Source organism: Barbus barbus (genome assembly GCF_936440315.1).
Source record: "Barbus barbus genome assembly, chromosome: 18".
NCBI classification, from domain to species: Eukaryota; Metazoa; Chordata; class Actinopteri; order Cypriniformes; family Cyprinidae; genus Barbus; species Barbus barbus.
The window spans coordinates 11,666,024-11,673,958 of record NC_136746.1 but is presented as its reverse complement, the minus strand read 5'-3'; the positions used below and the strand labels follow the sequence as shown (position 1 = coordinate 11,673,958).

The following is a 7,935-nucleotide window of genomic DNA, read 5'->3' as shown; positions in this document are numbered from 1 at the left end:
GTGGGTCTAAAAACAATGTGCTCACCCTCTTGCAGATACAATACCCACATTTCTTTCAACTTACATCAGGCTCCCTTCATCTCTCCCTGGAGAAGGTACCCACCCTTTGCACACATAGCAGCCATTGTTTTTCACTGGCCAGTGGGACGAGTTCAAGGTTTAATTTCTGATGCACTGTTATGACTGCATCAAGTAAACCTTACTAAGGACTTTTGTTGTCTCCCATGGCTCCTCGTTTTCCAGCATTAAGCATTTTTATTTATTACATTTATACAACAATTTTATGAATTGCACTTTAAGATTGAACATTTACATCTATGCATTTGGCAGATAGTTTTATCCAAAGTGACTTACAGTACATTGCATTCAAGCTAATGCATGCATTCCCTGGGAATCAAACCCATGACCTTGGTATTGCTAGCATAATGCAGCACCATGTTTGGGCTCCATTGAATGTGGCAGTTGTTTGGTCATCACTGTCTTTTGATCACTGCCAGGGACTGATGTGTAGGACAGTAATAGTCCTTTCTGTTGCATACACACCGAGGCCGGAGAGCCCTTTTATCTGGTAGTCACTTCATGTCCCTGATACTTGCAGAGCCTACGAGCAGTTGAGGATACAGACTCTTGTGTCACCATGCAAATATAACGTTCACACACACACGCACACAGTGACATAAATGTCATTAAGAAACAGCCTATTTCGAAAATATGTGTAGACATTATCACACTTTGACCTGGAGATCTTGCATATGCTTTAGTCCTGTTCTTTCCTCCTCTATTAGGCTACGCTTACACCGCAAGACAAACTGCCCAATTTCACTTCTGATCAAACATGATACAAGTTTTTGGCAAAAGTCTATTATGCTCACCATGGGTTCATTTGATAAATAAAAAAAACAGTAAAAACATTAATATTGTCAATATTAATATAAACATTAATATTATTACAAAACAATTTTTTGTATTTAACTATATTTTAAAATGTAAGTTATTCCTGTGATAAAAATAATTTTTTGTAAGATCTTTTAAATGCTGGTCATGAACCATAATATGCCAGCTATAACAAGGCTTGTTGCAGTAAATATTTGATAAAGTAAACTATAGATGCTCATATATATATTTTTTATTCATGCATTGAATTACTGTAAGTTTATTCTTCATATTTCAATAACAAAGTTGTCTTCTTCTTTCAGGCATAAAACTAATTAAATTTAACAAAAAAAAATATTTTAAAAAATAATAAAATAAAAGATTTGTACTCTAATTATTTTACAAAGTTTTTCTTCTCTTGTTCATTTATTTTGTTGTAAGTGTTTTCATATCTTTACCATTTTTTTTTTTCAGTTTTGGTAAACAACAGATTTATTTCTGATTTATTTCTAAATATGAATGATCTTCCAGGTTCACACTATCATCAAAAAATGTGTTGCATTTGATTGAAAAAAATCTGTTTGACCACATTGAACTGCAGTGTGACCATAGCCTTTTTGTCCTCTAGACAACAGTCTGTTCTGTTCACAGTTCATTCTTCAGGTTAAGGACATCAAAGGTCATGAGAACATGGATGTCATTGCTTTCTTTAGTGACAGCAGCAAGCTTGAGTTGTGTGGCATTTCCAGTGACAGCCTCACCTTCCCAAACTCTGCTCTTATTCATCTTCAGATCCGTTCGTTTCTCTCCCACCACACACACTCTTTGCGCACCTGGTACCCGCACACGAAAACTCACTGAACTTTGTGGAGCCAGCACACCTGTGCGGTTCAACCCTGGGCTTTGACAGTGCAGCAGGTAGTTTCCAGCGTTTTGAAAAGTCCCACTTCCGCTGTCGTAATCCTGCACAAATATAGACAGCCGGTAAAATTCCTTTGTATGGGCACATGACGTTACACACCAGCTACTCTGCTGTGATCTGCGACGCAAGGCAGCGCTTGGCTGTGGTGGCTTCGAGCTCGTGGTGCATGAGCTCGCACACCATCATCAGAGGTCGTGATGTGTGTAGGATCACCTTGCACTCGCCACCTTCATCCACCTCTACGGCCTCTTCTCCTGCAAAGTTGCAACCTTTGACACCTAGTGCCGATGCCCCTGCTGCTAGGCCCCAGTTCAGGTAAGGGTTATCAGGCAAGGCCTGCCTCTTCTGGATGCTCGGGCACTCCAGTTCAAGAGAGCAAATCCACCGCAGAGCACCAGGTTCACTCTCGTCGGGCAAACAATTTCACCTCGTAGGCCCCAGGCTCTTGGGGCAGTAATAGCAACTTTATCCCTTGACGAGTCACTGACAGGAGGCCACAGGAGCTGTCAACCTCCTCCTGCTTTAGAGCTCCTGTCTGGGGATCCCGCTGCCTCATCTCATACGAAAAGATCAACGGTCTAGAGGAGCTCACGGACACAATTGCTTCCCCGTCTCTGCGGAAAACTAATTTTGACAAATTTGTAAAATGTTACAGTAATGTTGTGCCAACGTTCACACTGGACAATTATGGCAGTGACAACATGTAAATAAGGCAGTAAAATCCTTAAAGGAGACATGGGATGCCCATTTTCCACAAGTTGGTATGATTCTTTGGGCTCTTCACGAAATCTCTGCAACATACGTTGGTTAAAATTCCTTAATAGTTGAGTAAAACTACACCCTTTTTACTCTGTCAAAAAGTGCTCTGTTGACAGCGAGCCATTTTGGTACATGTCTCTTTAAATGATAATGAGCTCCTGCTCACCCCTCCCTCTCTAGTTTTATGTGTATTCGGTGGCCTTACCATCAAAAACAAAACGAATCTGCTGAGTCTTCTGTGGCTCTGATGTTGGGAGAAATTAAAGACTATTATGTTAATTTTTACATCCAACTACAAAACACCTGCAGTGCTTACGAGACATTGTTGACGCTAAAGCTGCTTGAGCACGGAGAAAATGGCAGAGAGCATACATCTAACTAAGTGCCAGTGTTGCTAGATTAGAAATGTCCAACGTGTCATATCAGAAGCTCAACAGAGTTAAACGTACAGAATACAGCTATTTATCTAGACCCAACATTTTCTATACTTTATTGCTAAACTGTCGACCTCAGCTTGGACACAACTGACCTAAGTGCAACAGGAACATTAACGTTAACTTGTGCTTGTGAGAGAGAGTCATTCTCCACAATGATTGGCCGAGAAGATGTAACGCGAGATGAGATGGTAGACATGCGTATGTTCACGCTCTCTTCACAATCAAGACAGTAGATATAGGATCCACAGCTAGATCAATGAGTGTAGAAGCCCTATAATTACAACGATTATCATTTGAAGTGTCACAAAATTCTGAAATTACCGTACATTATGGGATTTTTTTCATTATTGATCGTACATTGTACAGAGGTCAAAATTGTCATACAAATACGATAATTATCATAAGTATGCTAACATTGCTGAGTGCGGAAATATGCTAATACGGGACAGTTGTATTAGTGTTCGTGGGGGGGAAATCAAAACGGCTTTTAGGTTTTTTGGGGATTTAAAAAACAGGAGTGAACTGATTTTTATCGTTGTAATGTAGTTGTGTGTACTATGGAAGCGGAATAATGACAATAGTTTTTGAAACATAAAGCATGCTGAATTCCACAAATCGAAAAAAAAGATGCATTGCAATTAACAGTGCTTGCATTTTAATGCCTTGTATTTCCAGGGCTTGCATTTTTAAGTCCTGAAATTTAACATAGTTGTTTATTTAAGCTGTGAATATTTCAATTCTAAATATTTCACACACATTTTCATTATTAAAAATTAAATAATTCATATTCACCTTACAGAATTCACTTCCAAAATTTTTAATCTGTTTAAAAATGCGATGTATAATATTCGACAGGCAAATTTCGGTCATTTTATTTCACTTTCCGAATTCGCTGCCACAAATTCAGTGGTTAAAATTCGGCAGAAAATTCGGCGTTGCACATCCGGGACCCGCAGGAATAGCAGTAGAGCACCGATGCATGATTTCCAGCTGATGTCAGCCGGAATTGCGAAATTGCATTCTGGGTAGGGGGGCCCTCGGTAGAAATCGTTATAGGTAGGGAGGGAACAGGGACTGTTGGATGTGGCCCGATCCTACTTGCTTTAAGGTATTACTGATATAACTGGGATATTTTGTCGATTTTTGTGACAGCATGACTCTCCATTAATGGTAACATAAAACATAGCCATGGGCTGCTGTCAGATTCTTTGTTTAGCCAATCAGAACGCATCTTAGCGTGGCAGGAATTTCATCAGTGGATTACACAGCCAAATGCCCTAAAAATGAGTACAGAAAAGGGGCTGGACATGATCATGATTTCTCCCAATGGGATGGTAAAGCAATTTGTACTGCCCCTCCCTGGAACATGCTTACGAATTCTGGGAGCCCAAGCTAATATACTTTCCAGGGGGCCCAGAAACCCTAGTGGGTTGTTACTGCATTGCACTGCAGTACTTTTCATTAGTTTTCAATGTATGCATATTAGACCGAAGTGTTTGCAAGACGTGTTGCTGCCTTATACAGCATCTCATGCATGAGTGATTGTTTGAAAAAAGTTTAGATATAAAAACTCATCTCAAGACCTTGCATTTTCCAGGAGTGACACCGCATTTAGCTTCAATGTGTGTGCATCTATTCAGTGCCCAAAAGTGTACAAGTAGAGGCTTTGTCAAGCTTTCTTCATGGTTCCACTAATGTTTACACTAACTTAATACTCTTGCCTTTATTTGCTGCAGTGCATAGACAGTATTCAGGAAGTTTTAGTTACAATAACTATTTTCTCATGAGACAGTCTAATCTCTGCAGCAAACGGTCTAATCTGTTTTCTCAGAGCTTCTCACCACGAGCTGATGCCAGCAGCTGCCTATTATCTCATTACAGTGTGACAGACATTGTGTGTGCTTCACTAATCTTCCCTTTTGAGTTTGTGCAATATTCTATTTAGCATATGTGTAGTTTTGTCGTTAATGTATGTTTTGTGTGTGTGTGTGTGTATACCTGTGATGGTTTTGTACTGTTTAGGTTGAGTCAGGGTCAATCCAAACTGATAAAATGCTGAGGTCTTCAAGGGTCTCGTTTCAAACTCTTCCATGGAGAAGAGATTGGTAAGTAGTTGCCAGGTCTGGTCATCAGGGAAATGTGAGTTTATGAACTCACTAGGTTCAGTCAGGAAATAAAAGTCGTCATACCTGAAACACACAGACATCACTACTTTATTTTCCTTCTCTTTAGTGTGGAATATTACACTGTTTTTTTCATTTCCAAAGACTGCAGAATGAGTTCCAATTTCCCTGAAGATTGTAAATTTGCATCTGCTAAACCAAACCAACCACATCCAAGATGAATTGCATAACAAACTTTGATTTTGAATAAACTATAATCCCATGAAGCATTGCAAATGATGCAACCAAATGAAACGTGATAGTACAATATAAATATGGATTTATAGCCATGATTTAGAAGTAACAATACATTTTTAGTTTATTGCAAAATATTCATAAATAAAAGTGTAGGGAGACTGAGTTGACTAATTCACAATGCCTTACTGGCATTTTCCACAACTCTTGGATATTTCATTCTTGAATATTTATCTTCATGGGAAGTGCAATTCCTCACTGGCTAATAAATATAATTTATTAAATTATGCAAACTGATGGATTCAACAGATACATATCCAGTCAATTAATATCATTAGAATCAATTAAATACAAAAAAAAAAAACAATTTCTCTATAATGAATGAATGAATGCATGGAGTTTATCTCCCAGAAACCCAACTCTTGCATGCTGTAGACTATATTGTGTTTGTTGTAGTATGCAAAAACTACTCATGATTTGTCTGTATATACTGTGGTCTGCAGTATGTGTGTACTGTATGATATGAATAACTGACACTCTGAGGAGCCTGACCTCTTCACAAATGTTTTGCTTTTCATATCCACAGTGCCAGCGCCCCAGCAAGCGTCAAGCAGCCACCACTGACCCCCCACGAAGACGGCATTCCACTCATGATCGGAACGCTTCTCAGCTAAACTGTGACCGGCCTGGTATCCAACGCCTTTGCTGTACCCGCTCACCTCCACACATGCAATGCCCATCTCCCTAGAGAAAGAGAGAAAGTTCAGAGCCGCATTCTACTGACATGATGTGTGTATTTAAATACTTGTGGCCATTTCCCTGCACATTTCCACACACAGGCCCGAGTATACATACACCCTTTCCTGTCCTGATGACCTCATCAGAAGTGCAAATCTTCTGAGAAAGACCAAGGTATCCCTCCAAATCATACTCTACGCACACAAACACATAAGACATTTTACTTGAGGAAGTAGACTCACTAAAATATTTAAATGTGCTTTGACTCGCTACAAAAATTGTGTACAAAGAGTTTTCACTCAAAAATAGCAAGTAAATTTCACAAACAACTACAAAAAACGACAAAGTGAATTGTGAAATTTTTAGTAAAACATGGTCCTACACTCCATTTTATTTACAACTTAGAAAAATATTTTGGTCCCACTTTATATTAGGTGGCCTTAACTACTATGCACTTACATTTAAATTAATAATTTGATACAATGCACTTATTGTGTACATACATGTTTTTACATTGTATATATATTTTTTAAAATACCTATATGTAGTTACATCAGTAATTAATTTCTGTAATTACATTTATAATTACACTGTTGACCTATCCCTTACACTTTAACTCACCCTTAAACCTACCCATACCACCAAACCTGTCCATAATCTTACCCGTATCCCACCTGAATAGCAGCAGAAGTGTTTTACAATAAAATATGACCACAATAAGTACATTGTACTTATGTTTTGATGTAAGTACATAGTAGTTAAGGCCACCTAATATAAAGTGTGACCAATATTTTTTTAACAGTGCATGCATTTTTGCATGTGCAATTACCAATATTTTGGCATAGCCAGATCCATATGGCCCTGAGTTTTTCCAGATCATTTCTGCCTCCCTCAGTGATTGCACCAGCAATCTTCTGAGCATCAAATACTTCCTGCTCCCTCAACTGAAAAACACATGTCCATGCCTAAATCTATTGTGTATAACAGGGCTATACAATCCTGCTCTTGGAGGGCCACTGTCCTGCAGAGTTTAGCTCCAGTCCCAATTAAACACACCTGAACCAAGATAGTCAATGTCTAAAATCACTAGAATCTTCCAGGCAGGTATTTTGTGATGAGTAGTAGCCAAACTCTGCAGGACATTGATCCTCCAGGACCATGACTGGACACACCTGGTTTGTAAAAACATAAAAACAAAGACTTGTGTGTTATTACCTCTCTTCCTTTCTGGATTGAGAATGTGTCTACTTTGCTGAAAATATCTGTGCTGGAGAACAGTCATTTTCTGGGTTTCCTCTGAGAGGTGGAGACTGCAGGTAGATAAGGTCTCCCAGACTGCGTGCCAGGGTTGGCAACTGAGAAGGGTTTCACAATCTCTTCTTGGCTCTTTTTCACAGTGCTCCTCTTTCTTACACTCACTGATTTCACCGCGCTCTCAGCAGACAGTTGGCGCTTTGTACTCAGCCGTTGTTCCTTACATAACGTCCCTTCATAGTTTTCTAACAATACCTTGTGTGAAACCACATTTTCTTGTATCGGTACAATGGATAATGGCTTTGGCTCCACTGAAGGTAAACCTCCTCGGTGGCTCTTAATAGTCAAACAGACTTTAGTGCTGTTCTCATCCTTCATGCTGGTCTGTTGGCTTTCAGATACATTCTGGAGTTTGTATTTGACCACACTATAAATTTATTAGCTAACAAACATATGTAAACAAGTTTATCTTGACCTTGTTAAGGGTATTAAAGTCTTTGTGTGAATGTTTAGTCTGCTTAGGATAAAAAATAAACTGGGAGGAACACACACAAATACATAACAATAATTCATCACAATAATCATCATCCACTTC

At 39.0% G+C, this 7,935-nt stretch overlaps 1 pseudogene across 1 annotated transcript; it reads right to left on the bottom strand.

Moving 5' to 3' along the window:
• Window positions 1-1,518: 1,518 nt before the first annotated feature.
• LOC306883866 (kyphoscoliosis peptidase-like) lies at window positions 1,519-7,718 on the bottom strand (annotated as a pseudogene). Its single transcript has 6 exons — window positions 7,302-7,718; window positions 6,916-7,030; window positions 6,164-6,280; window positions 5,901-6,088; window positions 4,990-5,180; window positions 1,519-2,419 (listed from the first exon to the last, which is right to left on the bottom strand). The product of its transcript is annotated as a kyphoscoliosis peptidase-like (transcript).
• Window positions 7,719-7,935: the final 217 nt, after the last annotated feature.